Source organism: Oryctolagus cuniculus, chromosome 7, assembly GCF_964237555.1.
Source record: "Oryctolagus cuniculus chromosome 7, mOryCun1.1, whole genome shotgun sequence".
Classification (NCBI taxonomy): domain Eukaryota; kingdom Metazoa; phylum Chordata; class Mammalia; order Lagomorpha; family Leporidae; genus Oryctolagus; species Oryctolagus cuniculus.
The window spans coordinates 864,498-885,580 of NC_091438.1; the positions used below are offsets into that span (position 1 = coordinate 864,498).

Genomic DNA, 21,083 nt, shown 5'->3' on the forward strand with positions numbered 1-21,083 from the left:
TGTTCATCTTAAGGATGTATTTACAATAAGATTGCATTTTGGGGCTGGTACTGTGGTGCAGTGGGTTAAACCACTGCTTGAGGTGCTAGCATCACATACAGGTGCCAGTTTGAGTCCTGGCCACTCCACTTCCAATTCAGCTCCCTGCTAATGTACCTGGGGTAGTAGCAGAAGTGCTTGGGCCCCTGCACCCACGTGGGAGACCTGGAAGAAGCTCCCAGCTCCTGGCTTTGGTCTGGCCCAGCCTTGGCCATTGCAGCCATCTGGGGAGTGAAGTACATAGAAGATACCCCCCTTTCTATCTCTCTCTCTTTCCTCTCTCTCTCTCTCTCTCTCTCTCTCTCTCTCTCTCTCTCCAACTCTATCTTGCAAATAAAGTAAATAAATCATCTTAAAAGATATTGCATGTTATATACCTATTACCATCAGATAGCTGAATAATTTTGGGGCTCCTAAGCTTACTGGGGATGCATTGAAGACCTGAATTTAAGGCCTATGACTAAATTTGCTAGGAAAAAATATAGGGGAAACACTTCAAGACATTGGTGTAGATGGTGACTTCTTGGTTAAGGTCTCCAAGGCATAGACAACGAAAGCAAAACTAGACAAATGGTATATCAAAACTCAGAAGCTTCTGCATGTCAAAGGAAAAGGTAGAGTGAAGAGACGTCCAACAGAAAGTGCAAAAATACTTGTGAGCTACTTCTCTGATAAGGGGTTAACATCCAGAATATATCAGCAACATAAAAAACTCAACAAGAAACAACCAATCGAGTTAAGAAATGGGGAAAGGACCTCAGAAGACAGTTCTCTGAAGAAGAAATGCAAATGGCTAACAGATATAGTGAGGGAATTCTTAGGGGATAATAATTTAAACCAATCCAAGCATTTGGTATATGATTGTCCTTGAATTCAGAACATGGCAATCAGGAGGTAATTAGTTCTGACAAAATGATACTACATTATTGGTTTTGTAATAATTGTCAAATATCATCAGTTTCTCATAGTGGATTCCAAAACATTTGGAGAGGCTTATTACTTTCTAGACATTTGGGAAGGAAGGAGAGACTGTTCAGTGCTCAGAAAGGTGTTCTTTAAAACCACCACAAGAGAGCAGTAAGACATAGGCTTTAATATCTGCACCCCTGTTTCTCAGAGGCTTGGGAATATGTTTATTCCACCTTTCTTGTGTTAATGTCTCCTTTTCTTCATTTTAAAATTCTCAAACATCTTGAGATAAATTTACTCTCTCTGGAACCTTCTGATTGTACATCTGTGTCTGTATCTGTGTGCACATGTGCATGAGTATATGTTAATGTTCATACATGCATTGTGATGTGTGTGCTTGTCTAACATGTATAAATCTCTGTTAGTGTTGTTATTGTATATCTTCATGTGTACCTTCATCTGTGTGTACTATGTGTGTGAAGGTTAAGTGTATGAGTGTGTGTACCTTTATGAAATATATGTTTGCGTATACCCACTCACATCAAATACTATGCACATGTATGTGTGTGTGTTAGATGTGCACTGTGGTGTGTCCATTTGTGTGGCTCAGGCCTATTCAAGTGTGGGCTAGGGTATGTGACATATGTGTGCCTGTGTTCATGTTTGTGGGATTTTATTGGATGGGCAGGGAGATTTCAAATAGCATTTATATGTGTGTGTAATGACAAGGAACTAAACCAACTGCCCTCTTTTTAAAAGATTTATTCATTTATTTGAAAGTCAGAGTTACACAGGGAGAGGAGAGGCAGAGAGAGGGGGAGAGAGGTCTTCCATCTGATGGCTCATTCCCCAATTGGCCACAACAGCCAGAGCTGTGCCGATCTGAAGCCAGGAACCAGGAGCTTCCTCCATGAATCCCATGTGGGTGCAGGGACCCAAGGACTTGGGCCATATTCCACTGCTTTCCCAGGCCATAGCAGAGAGCTGGATTGGAAGTGGAGCAGCCAGGTTTTGAACCAGCATCCATATGGGAAGCCAGTGCTTCAGGCCACAGTGCTGTGCCACAGCACTGGTCCCACAAACTGTCTGTAGAACTTTCTTCCCAATTGAACACCTCACTCTGGCAGTGTGCTGTCTGCACTCTCTGGAGAGATCAGAGGAAACCCTTTGACTCCCATGTTGAGACCACTACTCTGTCTGTGTTTCTCTGTCCTGCACAACAGTTACGTTCACTGGATTGTGTGGGGGCCATCGTAAGCCCCCAGACCCACCCTTAACTATTTGTTCTGTGTAGAAGCTCCGAGTCTAAAGAGCACTTTAGTATTTATTTCTATCACCACACAGTCTTACTTTCTCTGATATTTGACCATTTCATCTCTAATGATTGACTTTCTTAGAAAAATACAGGTGTCAACTATCCTCTCAAATAATCTGTTTCTAATATGACCATTTTCTTGGCTTCAGCAGATTCTTTTGAAGGAAAACTTGTCAGCTTATCTTCCTAAAGCTTATTTATGCCCGCCTTTATTTTAAACTCTGTATTCCTTTGCAAAAATGCCAGAGGAACCTTTACAAGCTCTGTTTTCTTAGAAATAGTTGATTACTTGCTTTTGAGGTTTGTCTTGAAATGGTGTTCTCTGATCTTAGTGCCTGATATGTAGTCATTTTTCATGTTTTCCCACCTAGCATTTTCTTTTTATTTATTTATTTTTTGAAAATAACACAGAGAGAGAAGAAGAGGCAGAGAGGCAGAGGTCTTCCATCCACTGGTTCATTCCCCAATTGGCTGCCATGGCTGGAGCTGCATCAATCTGAAGCCAGGAGCCAGGAGCTTCTTCTGAGTCTCCCATGTGGGTTCAGGGCTCCAAAGACTTGGACCATCTTCTACTGCTTTCCAAGGCAATAGCAAAGAACTGGATTGGAAGTGGAGCAGCCTGGACTCAAACCGTCACCCATATGGGATGCCGGCACTGCTGGCAGCAGCTTTACCTGCTACACCACGATGCCAGCACTCCCACCTAGCATTTTCTAACTTCATAGCATTCTGAGAGAGCAATGACTTTGCAGCCAGAGTATCCCAAGATCAAACCAGGGGCCAAGTCAAATCATTTGGCCTTTACAGTAGTGGCTTTGGCTATAGCCTGCACACTAAGTTATATAGTAGATTACCCATAAACTCCTACTAATTTTCATTTAAATTTTATGAAGGAAATGTTTTAAAAACAGTTTCTCAGACAAATTATAGTTGAAAGATGTTAATGTATGGTGGAATGAGAAGGCCATGCCAAAATGGCCACTGGCAAGCAAGCATCAGTTACTCAGGAGTGGCTTAGGAAACCCCCTGGGAAACCCCCTGGCAACAGAGCATGACTGGCAACAGGCTGTGATTGATGGCTTTGGATACTTCCTGGCAACAGGCTGTGATTGGTTAGGGCATAAACCACCCCTTAACCAGATAGGCTTTCTTGGCTATTTAAGCTGCTGTTGCAACTGAAATAGATGAGTCTGTGGGCTGCTCACCTCTGGCCTGCTTTCACCTGACTCCCGGGGTCTGTGTGGTGACTCCACGCCTCTTGCCCCCACCATGCTCCTCCTCTCAGAATGAATCCACAGCAACAAATGTAGCTGATTTTCTGCATAAGAATCAGAAAATATTAATTCTACATTATTCAAAATGGAGAATGTCGCTCCCCCTCTTCGTGGAGGAACGACACTAAACCCTGCCTAGGCTTCATATCCGAGTCACGGCACCATTATGTCGCTCCCCCTCTTCGTGGAGGAACGACACTAAACCCTGCCTAGGCTTCATATCCGAGTCACGGCACCATCATGTCGCTCCCCATCTTCGTGGAGGAACGACACAGGACCCTGCGCTGTTCTTTTGTCTGCTCGGCCCTCCCCGGGTTTGCTGCTGGTTCTTCCCGGGTTGGCTACTGTCCCTCCCACCTCCGTGGAAGGGCGGTTCCCCCTGCCACATTCCCCACTTCCGCGGGGGAGCGGCACACCGCCGGCCGGCTCTCTCGGGGGCTGCACAGGTGTTCCCCTTAGATGTTCCTCGTGCATGCCGTCTCTCTCCTCCTTTATAGTCCTCCTCCGCCAATCCCAACTTGGCTGCCCACACGCCGAGTACACTGCTCTCCTCCAATCAGGAGCAGGTCCTGCAGCTTGTCAAGTTGGTGAGAGGCAGCTGGGTAGAAGCTGTTGCCTCCTCTCCCAGCGCCATATTGTGGGAGAGCAGATGCATAGAATAAGTCTTAATTCCAGTAACTCAGTCCAGTCCGGGTTGCTCCCCACAGAGAACTTTATGCTTCAAAAGAACTCTAAAGCTACTGACCTAAAAAATATGAGGGGGTCTTCAAAAATTCATAGAAAGTGCATATTTTGAAAAAACTATGCATGGAGTTGAAACAGTTTTGCATCAAAATAAACATATCTTAATTTTATTTTTCCACAATTTTTGAAGCCCCCTTGTATACAGACTCTATAAATATTTCTATCAACACTTTTTATCCTACATAATGTTCAGTACTTGTTGACATCACAAGAAACAAGATTTGGGTGAGAACACATTGCTCAAATAACCGAATCTTCAAAAAATTCCAAAGATTTTCAAATTACATCACTCCGAAGACAGATAGACATTTAAGCTATTTTGTAATTACATTCAATAAAAACACAAGCTATTGCTTTGGAAGATTATGTTTATCAGTTGACAGTATCAAAACAGAGTCAGCATAGGCATTTGGTTCAGTGGCTACGCTGCCTCTTGGGACACCTGCATTGCATACCAGAGAACCTGGGTTGAAGTCTTGTCTCTGCTCCTAATTCCAGCTTCCAGCTAATGCAGACTCTCAGAAGGGATCCAATACTTGGGTGTGGGAGACCTGGATTGAACTTCCAGCTCCTGGCTTTGGCCTGACTGAAGCCTGTCTGTTGCAGGTGCTTGGTGCATGAACCAGTGCATGAGAGTTCTGTCTGTCAGTCTTGCTGCCTCTCAAAAAAATCTGCAAAAAATATAAAAAAAGAAGCAAAATCAAGAGTTGGAAATGTGAATTGATCAGGAGGACACCTTCCTGACAACTTGATTTGTGCTTCCTGATCCATGGTTATTCTCTCCATTCTTCCCATCCCCATTCAAGCTATGTCAGTGAACACTTCCCCCACTGTGAGATTAATCCATCCTTGATCCCAGTCCCTTCTTATTCTACTTTTTACCCTATAGTTAATCTGGCAGTGAGATTGTTAGAGTCGACTGCCCGAAAAACGTCACCAAGAGACATCTCTTATGCAAACAGCAAGGGGAAGCTTTATTGATTATCCAGCATGCTGGGGCTGTCTGATCATCATGAGCAGAGCAGCCCCGAATAACCAAAGGTTAGAGTTTATAAAGGCAAAAACCGCAAAACCGGGAAGGGGAAGAGAATACACGGTTGTTAAGCGGTTGCTAAAGTCTTACAATCAGCAATTATGATCTTAAGACATAGACAAATCACATCTTCATTATTAGCCCAGGTAACCCAGGTGTAACCTTTCTACTTTTAAGCTTGAGCAATCATGCTAGGGGGTTTTTGTGTGTTGCCAAGGGTGATGTAGTGCACTGCTATTGTCCGACTATTTGAGATCATAGTTTCGGACCAGAGTCTCACGGTGGGGGGGGGTTGCTTTCCCAGAATGCAGTCTCAAGTGCTCCAAAATGGAGTCCCTACTGTCAAGGTGCTACTTCACTCTGTTTTATTTTCACAGCTGCACCAGGAAGGTTTAAACCTGTAAGCTTAAGCTTAACTTTTTACACCCGCACATATACAATTTTAACTCTTCATTCCCCACTCCTTGTTGTAAGGATCTCTAATCTTAGAGATTGTTTTTTTTTTTTTTAATGTGACATATTGTTGTCTTATGACCATGAGTTTAACATTTTTAACTTGTTTCCGCATGAAGGTGATGAGTCTATTTAACACACAAGGTCCTATGGTTACAATTAGGAGTAGAACAATTAAGGGTCCTGCTAGGGCTGACAGTAGGGTAGTAAGCCATGGGGACCGGCCGAACCATGACTCAAACCATCCCTGTTGAGTTTCCCTCTCCTGTTGCCATTTTTCCAGTCGTTTTCTGAGTTTGGCCATGAAGTTTCCACCTGGGTTTAGTCAGCATAAAAACAACATTTTTCCTTTAGGGCCACGCATAACACACACCCCCCCTCATGAAAATGAGATCCAACCCCCGCCTGTTCTGTAATACTGAAATGCAGATACTGGGCTACATCTGGGAGATTGTGGAAGATTTGTCAGGCAGAAGGGGCGGGGATCTCCACCTGGCAGGTTATCAGGTAGAAGGGGGCAGGGCAGGATGCAAAGGCCGGGCTGTCCATGAAACATTGTCAGGATGACTGAGATGCAGATGCATATGGTGGACACATTAGGCCTTTATGTCACACACACATAAGCTCATAACTAACTTTCTGCCTAATATTTTTTTCCTCAAGAGGTAATACCCAAAATTCTTCTTTGGGATTATGGATGGAGTTCCGTCTTCTGTAACTTCTTCGAAGCTGGCAGGTGGGCGTCGAGGGGGATTTGGGTATTTCCTCTTGCTACCTGTCTTATGGTGTGCAACAGTGGCCTTGGAGAGACTGTACTGCTTGGTCCAGAGGGCTGCTCAGGTAGTCCAGTGGAATGGGCTGGAAGCCTTGTCTGACGACCATTTGGAGTTAACAGCTTTTAGTCTGTTAGAGACAAAACAAATAAGGGCATTAAAAACACACGGTGTAAGGAGAAGCATCTATAGTTTCAGTACAGGAGTGGAGGGGACCACTTCCCCCTGGACTATTGGATAGACTTTTAAGGCCTGGCAGGGTGTGTGTGGCCCAGACCTATCCATGGGGTGCTGTTAAGAAAATTGTAAGAGATGCAAATCTCCTTTAAGGGAGGCACCCTGTTGACTCGCATTACATGGCTGGACTAGGAGAGTTAAATAGGAGGCTGATAGAAATAGGCAATTTACGTTTTACTGACCCTAGGCCATCCCCAATAGCAGTGGCTGGAGCTGGAAGCCGGGCAGAGGCTGGGCAGAGCCAAAGGCTTTTTAGCTCGGGGCCACAGGGTCTGTAGTTCTGAACCAGGAGTCCTTCGACACCCAGGGCAGTTCCGTGTCCAGTGGCTGTGCTCTTGGCAGGGCCGACAGAAGGCATTTGCTGTTACGACAGCTGCTTGCCCAACGCCCTGGCTCCTTATATCAGCAACAGGTGCACAGGTTTGGGGTGCACTGGCCTTGCTGGGTCTCCTTGACGGCAGATCACCGTGTAAAGCAGCCATTGATTGGCCTGTTGCCCATCCATACATTGCTCCTGCTGCTAGCTTGCTCCTCATTCCACTGGTCTCTAATAAAGTGGACCATGGAGGCAGCCTCTATGATGCCAGTCAAGGGGGGTGCCCAACCCAACCCTGATTTTTGGAGATTTTTTTAATATCAGGGTGAGCTAGAAAAATTATGGTCATGGGCAAATTCTGACACTTAGTATTTTCCTGCGAGTTAAGACCGTGCCCATGAGGAGAACTATGACCCTTTAGGTAAGATCAACTGTGGTGACCTGTTTGTATACTTTGAGGTCGTCAGTGTAACTTTTCACACCAAAAAATTGATCTAGTTGTCACATTATTTTACAGTTTAACCCCCCCCCCCTTTTTTTTTTTTGTTATGTTGTTTGGGGCCCTATACTGTGGCCAGGCATTATTACAGAAAAGGTCAGTCATCCCTTATATAAGGTCTGGGGATCAAACCGTACATCACAGTGGAGAGTCCTGCAGAACAGTAGTAACTTCCCTTCTGAAAGAGAAAAGAGGAGAAGTGAGGCAGCAAGTTGGGTCTCTAGCCTGACTTTTTGGGCTTTTAGATTTAACTGGCAGTTTAACCAGTGTTTACTGTGTAGCCTGACTTAGAGGAGAAATTGTGGCAGAGGTCTCTGCCATCCTTTGGCTTCCGGGTATTTACCGTGTAGCCTGTGGACACTAGCGCTTTCTTGGGTTTCTGGAACCCAGTTTTTTAGCATCTGCCGCATAACCATAACTTAACAGAGACAGTAGAGTACACAATGGATTAATATGAATTTTATGTCTCTTGTCGAATAAACCAGAAATTAAAAAAAAAACCCTTGTATATAAGAGTTTACATAATTTAGAATTATTTAACAGAGTCAAAAAGAGCTTACAGGACCTAACTCTAGAAATGGCAGAGTAATCGATTAAGCAGACACTGTTAAAATAGACGTTACAGTTTTTGCAGAAACAGATTTTAAGATTTATGATTTAGACCATTTTTAGATATTTACTAACATTAGTACACTTTTTTTTTTTTTTTTTAAACCCCATTGTTATAACAGAAGATTAGACTTTAACTTTAGGTCAGTGTAATTTTGGTATTAGCACTTAACTCTGTAAATAATATTTTAAAATTATAAACATTTTAAAACTTTTTATGACTTGTTTACACCTTTTGAAACTTTATACTTATAGTTATTTTTACATAGTCTTGAATTGTCATGTATGGCCAACCTATGAGAATACATGTTAACAAACTCAGTTTTTTTTTTTTTTATTGAATTTGAGATGTTAAAAGTATATATAATATATTTTTCCAAGTTTTACTTAGCACTGATGCCTAGATGACTTAAGACACTGAGTTATTAATGAATACCACACCATTATCTGAAATAAAAGTTAAAATTACATTTTTATGTTTTTAAGTAACACAAGGATAACACCTCCTGGACAGCAAACATTAGTGTATGTTTACAACTTTGAAAAGATCTTCCTCATTAAGAGAAACAAGTTTAAAGCATATCAAAGACATGTAAAACTGAGCAAGCAAGCCACTGAGCAAACCGAAGGGCATTTGCATTACCTCAATTTTCTGAACCAATCTGTATTGGCTTACTTTAGTTAACAACATAAAGGCTTGTATACACAGAATTTTACTCTTATTTTTATAAGACCGCTTTAGCTGGAAAGCAAAAACATAAATACAGCATAGGTCTGACACTATTTATAACATTTTAATATATTTTATATAATCTGAATTGACTCAAGCAGCTGTTACTTTAACAAATTTAGAGTCTCATCCTTTGAGAGTTCCAGGGATCCGACTGGAAGCCCAAAGTTGGAAGACTCGGTTTAGAATTTAAGCTGTCAGAGAGTCAAACCATTTAGCCAAAATTAGTACATTTCTGATCAGTTGGGTAATTACTTAGACATTAAAAACAGATAAACAATGTAAACAAACTTCGCGCTGTAGTTTTTCCAATCAAGACTCATAATGGCAATAGAAAAACGCGAAACCTTCAAGACAGGTGAACGCTCTCAGATGAGTCAGGGACAGCAGCACAGAAAAGAGCTGATTATCAGCATATGAACCCATTGTTTAGGTTTTTATTAGCTGCAAAGAGAAAAACCCATCAGGTTGGAAAGGGTTAATGGCTTAAGGTTCTGGCTCCCTTAGGTAAGGTCAGCAGTGGTATTGAATTGGAAATTCCTCCAGGAGAGGAAAAAGAAGCAGCCCTGGGGTGGGGGCTCTGCCTAGAGATATTTGGAGTGCAGAGAAAGGCTGTGGTCCCCCATTTACAGGGAAGACTGCACACACCGGGGCCTGGCAGGACTAGCCGTGGGGTGTTGGGAACCTTCTATAATTTAACCAAAGCCAGATTAATTAGGACTACTGCAGACACTCAGTCAATTACAACAGATAGTTAACTTTAGCTCTTTTCCAGATTTAGTCCTCAGGCAATCAAAGCTTAGCAACAGTAATAGTTTACAAAAAACTTTTAAGACGCACCAGAGCTACCATAAGCTGCAAAGACGGAAAACTTTTTACCCGGTTGGAAAGGGTTAACAGGTAACAGGTAACAGCTTTTCCCCAGGTGGAGAGACCTGTGGAATTTCCCTCTCCCTTTCTCCTCGCCAGTGGTATAGGAATGGAGATGAGGAGAGCAAAAGAGTGGGGGAGGGAGCCCCCCCCCCCCGGAGGAGGAGGAAGGCAGAAAGCAATGAAGCTCCTCATGTCTGGGGGCTGAGTGGGGTTTGAAATCTCCTATCACTCAAGGTTACCCACTACCTAGTTGTCTGAGTTTACCTGGAGGGCCAATATTAGCCTCGACCGAAGCTAAGCCCTGCTCGCGTAGCAGTAGGCAGCGTGACCAGGCGTCCCTCCGAGAGAGAGACCTGGTCCTCGGGTCGCAGTCCGGCCGCCGGGAAGCCAAAGCGAGCTCAGGGGGTCTCCAGGCTCTCAGCCAACTGCCCTTCCTAATTTCCCTCCCATTCCTTACAATCCCTCTGGAGTTTCGGCCGTAGCTAAGCCGTGGCCGGGGGGACTCCGCGTTCTCGGAGAGCTGTGGGGTGCCGGACACTCAACGGTCACTTCCACAGATCCGGTCCCGCTTGAGGGAAGGAATACTGACCTCCGATGTTTTCTCAAAATCCCGGTCTGGGTGCCCAGGACGGCCAGGGAGGAGAACGGCCTCTTTCACTTGGCGAATGAGTGGTAAATGGAGAGCCCTCCGGGGGGCCATTCAGAGGCACAGAAAGACTGCCACTTTACCTTCTTGACTGACAAAGAAAGGTTATGTGCCCGGTCGCTTACCTCCTACCAATGATTTAAAGTTAGAGACAAAGGTGTAGACACAGTCTGGCCCATGTTAGCAGACAACACAATGTACACGAACAGACAAACAGTGTAGAGAATCAGCACACAACAACCACACAAAGTGTCCGTAGAGGAACTGAGATAAACTACTGGTCGCGACGATGCTAGCAATACAAACACAGACTCTGGAACCGCCTCAGAGCCCTGTGAGGATGCCGGTAATACAAATGCAAGCTCCGGAACCACTTCAGAACCTACAAATGCAGACTCCAGAACCACTTCAGAGTCACGCGACAATGCTGGCAATACAAATGCAGATTCCAAATCTACCAAACGGGAGCCATCACAGCACCCCATACAATGCTAAATGACAAGAGAACACAATCAACAAACAACAAGACAACCAACAAAGCACCTTACAACTACAAAAGACTAATAATAAGAAGGCCTTACCGGCCACCCCGTCTGTGCTGGGAATGCAGACTCCACGCCTGCCCCGTCGGAAGTATCTGGGCGTCCCCAGCCTTCCTTTGTCCTCCTGAGGCGTCCCTCAGGGCCGTAGCCTGTGGCCCCCGGGCACGTCTGCCGGCCACAGCCAGGAAGGGCTCACGCCCTGTCCCAGCAGCTACTACACCAGCACAGTTCCCAAAACCCTGGAGCGCTCACAAACTACCAAAATCCAGAATGAAGAGACACAAACCACAAATAAGCCGGCCGACAACACGAATAGGCGCCTGCACTTACCCCAAGAGATATCCGTTGGAGACGTCTGCAGGCAGCAGTCAGATCTCGCTGGGGCCTCCAAATGTTAGAGTCGACTGCCCGAAAAACGTCACCAAGAGACATCTCTTATGCAAACAGCAAGGGGAAGCTTTATTGATTATCCAGCATGCTGGGGCTGTCTGATCATCATGAGCAGAGCAGCCCCGAATAACCAAAGGTTAGAGTTTATAAAGGCAAAAACCGCAAAACCGGGAAGGGGAAGAGAATACACGGTTGTTAAGCGGTTGCTAAAGTCTTACAATCAGCAATTATGATCTTAAGACATAGACAAATCACATCTTCATTATTAGCCCAGGTAACCCAGGTGTAACCTTTCTACTTTTAAGCTTGAGCAATCATGCTAGGGGGTTTTTGTGTGTTGCCAAGGGTGATGTAGTGCACTGCTATTGTCCGACTATTTGAGATCATAGTTTCGGACCAGAGTCTCACGGTGGGGGGGGGTTGCTTTCCCAGAATGCAGTCTCAAGTGCTCCAAAATGGAGTCCCTACTGTCAAGGTGCTACTTCACTCTGTTTTATTTTCACAGCTGCACCAGGAAGGTTTAAACCTGTAAGCTTAAGCTTAACTTTTTACACCCGCACATATACAATTTTAACTCTTCAAGATCTCACCTATCTGAAATATGGCTTTTCAGAACTCAGTTCAAGTTCACTGATGTCTAAATCAAGTTCTTGTATACAGTTTTATACTCTGAAGATAAACACAATAATAATTCTCTACCCTATACTTATGTGGTTATAAGTCCTTAGGGTAACCACAAAAAACTAGAATATCTATAAATTTTAATTAATTATCTAACTTAGCTGCTTAAGAAATACTCAAATGTGAAAACAAGCCAAATACATAAATCTTAAAGAAGAAATTATGACAAGTTGTCATGAGGGAAAGGGGGCCAGTGCTGTGGCGTAGCAGGTAAAGCTGCTGCCTGCAGTGCCAGAATCCCATATGGGCTTCAGTTCATGTTCCATCTGCTCCACTTCCGATCCAGCTCTCTGCTGTGGCCTGGGAAAGCACTGAAGGATGGCCCAAGTCCTTGGGCCCCTGTACCCACATGGGAGATCCAGAATAAGCTTCTGGCTCCTGGCTTCAGATCAGCACAGCTCCAGCCCTTGCAGCCAACTGGGGAGTGAACCAGTGGATGGAAGACCTCTCTCTCTCTCTCTCTCTCTCTCTCTCTGTAATTCTGCCTTTCAAATAAATAAATAAATAAGTATCTTTAAAAAAAAAAGAGGGGGGGCAGCACTGTGGTGTAGCAGGTAAAGCTGCCGCCTGCAGTGCTGGCATCCCATACGGGCACCCGTTCGAGTCTTGGATGATCCACTTTTGATCCAATTCTCAGTTATGGCCTGGGGAAGCAGTAGAAGATAACCCAAGTCCTTGGGCCCTCACACTCATGTGGGAGACCTGGAGGAAGCTCCTGGCTCCTGGCTTCAGATAGACTCAGCTCCTGCCATTGTAGCCATCTGGAGAGTGAACCAGCAGATTGAAAACTCTCTCTCTCTCTCTCTCTCTCCCTTTCAAATGAATAAATAAATCTTTTAAAAACAGGAATATCAGAATATGTATCTATAAACAGCTAAAATCTTTTTTAAAAATTATTTATTTGAAAGAGTTACACAGAGAGGGAAGGAGGCAGAGACAGAGAGGTCTTCCATCCGCATCTTCTACTGCTTTCCTAGGCTGTAGCAGAGAGCTGGATTGAAGTGGAGCAGCCAGGTCTCGAACCGGCGCCTATATGGGATGCTGGCACTACAGGCAGTGGTTTTACCCACTATGCCACTGCACCTGGCCCATTGCTAAAATCTTTTAAAAGAAACAGTAGCAGTTGCAATAAGAACTTTCATTCATCACTGTCCCACCCTCCCTGTAGATTTGAGAAGGAAATTGCTTTTGAAAACAATCATGTCAACACCATGCAGGAAAAACAGAGACCATCCAACTTTATTTAACACAGTAAGCCCACCAATTCCAGTGCAGCCACCTGCCAAACCAATCAACCTTGTAGGATGTCACTATGCAGACATGATAGAGTAATACTGGAAGCCACACAGGGAACATCAAGTTAGTTTCAGAGATCAGATATCACACCATATTACAGGTCATCATGTGGACCTAAAAATCAGTATTACAGGTCACTGTCCAGGCCTCATACTAGTTTCAGTGGCCATCTTTTTTTTTTTTTTTTTGACAAAGAGTTAGACAGTGAGAGAGAGACAGAGACAGAGAGAATGGTCTTCCTTCCATTGGTTCACCCCACAAATGGCCGCTATGGCCAGCGATGCGCCGATCCGAAGCCAGGAGCCAGGCAACTCCTCCTGGTCTCCCATGCAGGTGCAGGGCCCAAGCACTTGGGCCATCCTCCACTGCCTTCCCGGGCCACAGCAGAGAGCTGGACTGGAAGAGGAGCAACTGGGACTAGTACCCAGCGCCCCAACCAGGACTAGAACCTGGGGTGCCAGCGCCACAGGTGGAGGCCTAGTGAGCCACGGCGCCGGCCATGGATATCTTATTGGTAGATATCTTGTGCTTTAGGTGGAATTTCTTCCCCCATCCCCCCAGACCTTTCTGTGTCCAGCACTCTGAAGACCTGTCAGCCAGAGATTGGAAGCATTTTACAGAGTGCAGATCTGAGATTTCATCCTTGCTGGGAACCTGGCGCACTTCTCACACCCTTGATGGCTACAGTCAGAAAAGGCAGGCTCGCGTGCCCTCTGGTGCACTTCTCACACCCTTGATGGCTACAGTCAGAAAAGGCAGGTTCGCGCGCCCTCTGGCGCACTTCTCACACCTTTGATGGCTACAGTCAGAAAAGGCAGGCTCGCGTGCCCTCTGGTGGCTTCTAGGACTCCGCACAGGACTCGCGGCCGTTTGCCACAGACTCCATCTCCCAGTGGTCCCCACGGGCATCCTGCTTCAGAGGACCGCGTCTCCCAGAACACCTCACAGGCTCTGGACTCAGACTCCATCTCCCAGAGTCCCGTGGGCGCCTGCCTCAGACTCCATCTCCCAGAGCCCCGCGGACAGCCGACTTCCGAGTACTCCTCTCACGGAGGGCCCTGCGGGGGTGCCCTTTTGAGGAGCCCGTCTTCCAGAGCACTCTGTGCAAATCCCTAAGACCCCATCTCCAAGAGCCCCATGGGTGCCTCAGACTCGAACTCCCGGAGCCAGCGAGCGACAAGCCTCAAAGGACTCCATCTCCCAGTGGTCCCCACGGGTGTCACGCATCAGAGGACCGCGTCTCCCAGAACACCTCATGGGCTCTGGACTCAGATTCCATTTCCAAGACTCCCGTGGGCGCCCGCCTCAGACTCCATTTCCAAGACTCCCGTGGGCGCCCGCCTCAGACTGCATCTCCCAGAGCCCCGTGGGTGCCCGCCTCAGACTGCATCTCCCAGAGCCCCGTGGGCGCTCGCCTCAGACTCCATTTCCAAGACTCCCGTGGGCGCCAGCCTCAGACTCCATCTCCCAGAGCCCCATGGGCGCCCGCCTCAGACTCCATCTCCCAGAGCCCCGTGGGTGTCCAGCTTCCTAGGACTCCGTCTCACGGAGGGCCCTGCTGGGGTGCCGTATTTGAGGACCCCAGCTTCCAGACCCCCTGAGCATGAAACTCTCAGAAAGCCATCTGCGAAAGCCCCGCGGGCGCCCGCCCCCGACTCCAACTACCAGAGCCCAGCCAGCGACAAGCCTCGGAGGACTCCATCTCCCAGGGGTCCCCGTGGGCGTCTTACATCAGAGGACCGCGTCTCCCAGAATGCACTGTGGTCTCCTGCTTCAGACTCCATCTCCCAGAGGTCCCCGCGTGCACTGTGCATCAGAGGACCGCGTCTCCCAGAACTCCACGCGCCCCCCCACCCCGCCTCTGACGCCATCTCCCAGAGCCCAGTGAGCCACAGCCTCAGAGGACTCCATCTCCCAGAGTTCCTAGCAGGATGCTTACGTCAGAGGACCGCGTCTTCCAGATAGCACTGTGGTCTCCCGCTTCAGACTCCATCTCCCAGAGGTCCCCGCGCTCACTGTGCGTCAGAGGGCCACGTCTTCCAGAACACCTCGCGGGCGCTCATCTCAGACTAACTTTCCAGGGTCCTGTGAGCGCCTGCGTCAGACTCCATCTCCCAGAATTCCTAGCAGGATGCCTACGTCAGAGGACCGCTTCTCCCAGAACACCTTGCAGGCGCTCACCTCAGACTCCATCTCCAGGGACAAGCTTCAAAGGACTCCATCTCCCAGTGATCTCCGCCGGCACCGCGCGTCAGAAGACCGCGATTCCATGAAGGCACCGGGGCGTCCATCCTCAGACCCCGTCTCCCAGCGCTCCCCGCGGGCACACACACACACACACACACGTTATCCTCAGAACGTTGGAGCCCTAGAGTGTGGAGTGCAGAGCACGACAGGATATCTGTCACAGATGCGTGGACACTCACGACGCGTGGTGGGAGACGGCGCTTGTGTGGAATCCACAGGCCGGAATGAAAGTGGAATGCACACGATCAGTGCACCCTCCTTCTTACAGGGCCAACAGAGGCTTCGGGCGTCAGGCGTTGCGCCACAGCGGCTTAAGTGGCTGCCTGCAACGCCGGCATTCCCTATGGGCGCTGCTTAGATCAAGGCTACTGCACTCCCAATCCAGTTCCCCGCTGATGTGCCTGGGAAAGCCTTGGGTGGTGGCCAGAGTCTTGCACCCGTGCCACGCCCATGAAAGACACAGAGGGAGTTCCAGGCTCCTGGCTTCAGCTTGGCCCTCCCCACTATTGTCGCCATTTGGGGAGTGAACCAGCAGATGGAAGATCTGTCTCTCCCTCTGTCACTGTAGCTCAAGAAAGAAAGAGAGAAGGAGGGAGGGCGGGAAGGAAGGAAGAGGAAAAAAAAGAAATTTAAAAAGAAAAGGAGTCTTAGGGAGCCTGTTTCACCGTCCCGCCATTCAAGGCCACAGCTGCAGACCCATCAGTGAAGAGCAGGTCTGCACCAGAAATCTCCAGAGCTTTAATATTTGTCTGCTGTCCAGGACCACGGGCAATAAATTACTGTTGTGATCTACTTCCTGAAAACCCATAACCCCAGTCCCATTGTGAGGAAAGTCAGAAAAGAGAAACTCATGGCATAAAGCTGGAGACCTAGAAGCCATGAGCGATTTTCTAGTAAAAATACATAAAAGTTTGGGCCAGTGTTGTGGTGTAGTGGGTTAAACCACAACCTTTAGTACCAGCATCCCATATGGGCACCGGGTAAGTCTCTCCCTGGTACTCTGACACCATCAGAAGCACATGTCCTACCTCTCCAGTCTATGCATATCCTGGAGCCTGTGTGAAGTGGCACAGACCCTAAATGCCTCCATTCCACTTTTATCTTCACTCATTTCCCAGCGTGCAATCTTTCCCCTGAGGGCATGGATTTCAGGGGACACAGTGCACATCTGCTCTGGGAGATAAGTAGGAAGTGAGAGAAACCTGGAAGGAGATTCCCTGAATCTGAGATCCCCAGAGGCGATCCCAGCTCTGCCCTCCACTGCCTTCCTCTACAGTGGAGACTCCCTGGGTTCCTACAGCCACGGGACAGGTGTGGAGAGTCCTCCCCTTTGTGGTGCATCCTGCAGAGTAGTGCAGTCATGAACATTTATGTCCTTTATGTCTTAGCAAAACTGAGTTCCCATCTCCATGGAGAACCTTAGGAAAGGTCATGTGGGGTGAGCTCCTGTTTCTATGTCAGCTTTGCAACACTGAATGTAAAAATGGTCACTGAAAAAACCAGGAAGCTTGCTTATTGTGAGAGTTGAAGGATCAAATTCCACTGCATATTAACTGTAAATTTCAAGATTTAGAGGTGACTTTTTCTTTTTTTAGTTTTCTTAAAGATTTTAAAATTTATATGAGAGTTACAGAGAAAGACAGAGAGGTCTTAGATCTACTGGCCCAGTCCCCAAAAGGCTCCAATGGCACAGACTGGTCCAGGCCAAAGAGATCTTTCCCAAGTCTCCTGCATGTGTGCAGGGGACCAAGCACTTGGGTCGTCTGCCACTGTTTTTCCAGGCTAATTAGCCCAGAGCTGGACTGGGAATGAAACTGTCAGGTCCTGGACTTGTGCCCATACTGGATGCCAGCATCACAGACGGCAGCTTAACCTGCTATACCACAATGTCAGCCCAAAGTAGTTTTATTTTTAAACATTGCCTTTGTTAATGAATTAATAAATCTATTCATCCTTGATTTTTCCAGTCATTTCTTTGTTCTCTGTGAATTTGCATTTGCTCTTTGGGATACCAACCCTTCTGCATTATTGACTGCAAACATTATATGAGGTTCCCTCTGTCATTCATGAAGGGATGAAAGCATAAACTCATTTTAATGTGAACCTAAGGAGATCGTTTTAACATTAGAGACAGATAATCTTTTTTTTTTTTTTACAGGCAGAGTGGACAGTGAGAGAGAGAGACAGAGAGAAAGGTCTTCTTCCGTTGCCATTGGTTCACCCCCCAATGGCCGCCACGGCCAGCATGCTGCGGCCGGCGCACCGTGCTGATCCGATGGCAGGAGCCAGGAGCCAGGTGCTTCTCCTGGTCTCCCATGGGGTGCAGGGCCCAAGCACCTGGGCCATCCTCCACTGCACTCCCTGGCCACAGCAGAGAGCTGGCCTGGAAGAGGGGCAACTGGGACAGAATCCGGCGCCCCAACCAGGACTAGAACCCGGTGTGCCGGCGCCGCTAGGCGGAGGATTAGCTTAGTGAGCCGCGGTGCTGGCCGAGACAGATAATCTTGAGGTAGTTTCCTTTTTCCCTTCATTTGCTGGATTTTATTTATTTCCCCACCTCTCTGGTGTAAGCATGGTTTTAATAGCACAAGTTTCCATTAGTTGTGTTTCCAGAGTGGCCATGAGAAGCCACTCAGATGTAGTCAGCTGACGCCTAGTAATAGTTCTGCAGTATAAAGCACAAGCACATCAGAGCACTGTGTTGGTTTCTGATTTTCAGACTGCTTTTTATTTTGCTTTTTATAAACATCACAACTTGAATTAACATATCTCAGTCCATTGCTGTGGATAGAAGTTAAACCATGTGTTGTAGAAAATAGGGTGTGGAGGGAGAGTTTCTGGGTGATGTTCCATCTCTGTCTGGCTTCTTGGTGATTTGGACCTGGGTCAGTGATAAATTCATGCTTCTCTCTGGTCTGCTTTGCCTTCTAGGAGTCCAACTGTATATTATTCTAGCTATTTGTTCCTCCAGGTTATTGCTTTGCAGGTTCCTTTGAATGCCTGTTATAATTCAGGCCTATTTTTGGTTAGGAATGGCAGCAGTGGAGATGAATGTATGTGTTACTGTCGTCCCACTAAGCAGCCTGGAGTAGAGCCGATGGGTTTACTTGACAGTGTGAACTTCCCTTCGTGTTCCTGGAAGCAGCCTCGCCCCCTGCATGCAGGCAACAAGGTAGCAGGACAGAGGCACAGCAAACGATGCCATGGAAATTTACTGTCGCAGGGAGCTATGCCATGCTGCATTGGCTTCTGCATTGGCAGTGCTTAGCCTCGCCAGCAGGGCCATCCGCTGGGGCTGCCTCCTTCATACAGTCAGCCCTTCTTTCTTAGTGACCATGGCTCCTGTGATAGCAAAGCTACAGGTTTGGGTGGTGGAAACCATGGAGGAGTCAACAATGTGGAGCAGCTTGAGTGTATTTCTTTGGTGCTTGAATGATCCTGGCCCACCTGTACAGCTTCTGTGTCTAACATCACTGCCTTCTGTTGCATGGTGGCTCTGCTCTGTCGTGTGTCAGAGACCTTTGGGTGGCATTTTCATTTATAGAGCATGAGCCTAGAAATGTCACTTCCCCAGTGGTTTTAAGTATTAGTTCTTTGGCCTCAGTTTCTGGAAACTCTCTGTCTTAATGTCATGGCCCAGCACAGAGATGGTGTTTTTCTGGCACTTGCTGTGTTGAGATGGCTGTGTGGCCTTCCTGCTTTATTCCATAAGTGAATGAAATCCTGTTTCAAAGATCAGAAACATGATTTGTTCATTTCTGAGTCATGGACAGCAGGCTACCTCACTGGCAAGGCATGCATAAATGGTTATCGCATGATACCTGGTAAAAGCCACTTGGTTCTTCCTTTAGTTCTGAAAAACTAAAGCTTGTAGAGTGTTTTTGTAGGCTACAAGCTGACCATTATTGAAGGTGCTGTGAGCATGTGGTAACCCTGTATTCCTAGTCTTGGTTAGCATGTGAACGGTTGTGTCTAATGTCTGAAAAAATATATAGATATATATTTCTAAACCTCCAAGAAATAAAGGAAACAAATTGCTTTCAAATGCTTGTGAGTATTTAAATGTTTGGTAAGTAAAATAGTAGTATCATAGACTTAATAATAGCTCTGTCTCCCCATACGTACATGTGATAAAAAGTTACTAGGAAATTACTGAAAACAATGGCTAGCTTTCTTTAATATTATTTCTCTCTAGAGTAGAGTGTAGATCCTTTCTAAGCCAGATAAAGTACTGAAACAGTAATTACTGAACATAAGTTTACGTATTCTATTTGACATCTTGCTTCCGTATGATAAGAAGAAGCAAAATATCTTGGAGTATCTTAATGAATATGAAAAGGATAAGCCGGTGCTGTGGCTCACTAGGCTAATCCTCCACCTTGTGGCACCGGCACACCAGGTTCTAGTCCCGGTTGGGGCGCCGGATTCTGTCCCGGTTGCCCCTCTTCCAGGCCAGCTCTCTGCTGTGGCCCGGGAGTGCAGTGGAGGATGGCCTAAGTCCTTGGGCCCTGCATCCCATGGGAGACCTGGCTCCTGCCATCGGATCAGCGCAGTGCACCGGCTGCAGCACACCGGCTGCGGCGGCCATTGGAGGGTGAACCAATGGAAAAAGGAAGACCTTTCTCTCTGTTTCTCTCTCTCACTGTCCACTCTGCCTGTCAAAAAAAAAAAAACCTGATATCACATGAGGGTCCTTATTCCTCTAGAAATTACAGATTCACAAATGTGTTAGTCTGCTATCAAATGCTGCTCCATGACTGCACTATAGAGTGAATGTTCGTGGCTTCCTCAAACATATCTGTTGGTATATTTAGCCTGTTGTGATGGTCTTCGATACTGGGGTTCTTGGTAAGTGATATGGTCACTCTTACAACAGAACCCTATGTGTTTTTGTTTTTTGATGATCTTTTTTTTTTGACAGGCAGAGTTAGACAGTGAGAGAGAGACAGAGAGACAGAGAAAAAGGTCTTCCTTCCATTGGTTCACTCCCCAAATGGCCACTACACCTATCTGAAGCCAGGAGCCAGGTGCTTCCTCCTGGTCTCCCATGCAGGTGCAGGGCCCAAGCACTTGGTCCATCTTCCACTGCCTTCCTGGGCCACAGCAGAGAGTTGGCCTGGAAGAGGAGCAACTGGGACAGAATCCAATGCCCCCTCTGGTACTAGAACCCCGGGGTGCCAGCGCTGCAGGTGGAGGATTAGCCAAATGAGCCACAGTGCCAGCCTAGAACCCTATGTCTTAAACATTATTTGGCTGTTTCTGCTCTGAACAGCTCTCGGCAATTTTGACAAATTATTTCAACCATAATTGTTTCCATACTTCTCAGCATGTCCTAGGAAAATAATTTATTTGAAATCACAATTAAGAATTACAGAATCAAATTGTTGCAGTTTGAGTCAGTTTTTTATTTCAGGTTGGATAATGAGTGTGAGAAAAAGGAGAAGTAAAGTTTCACTGAGGAGGGGATCCAAGGGAGT

The 21,083-nt window shown here is 46.7% G+C and overlaps 1 long non-coding RNA gene across 1 annotated transcript; it reads right to left on the minus strand.

The window, feature by feature from the left end:
• Positions 1-2,231: 2,231 nt before the first annotated feature.
• LOC138850460 (uncharacterized) lies at positions 2,232-11,981 on the minus strand. Its single transcript, XR_011390229.1, has 4 exons — positions 11,323-11,981; positions 4,737-7,770; positions 3,469-3,581; positions 2,232-2,835 (listed from the first exon to the last, which is right to left on the minus strand). It is a non-coding gene; the product is annotated as an uncharacterized lncRNA (long non-coding RNA).
• Positions 11,982-21,083: the final 9,102 nt, after the last annotated feature.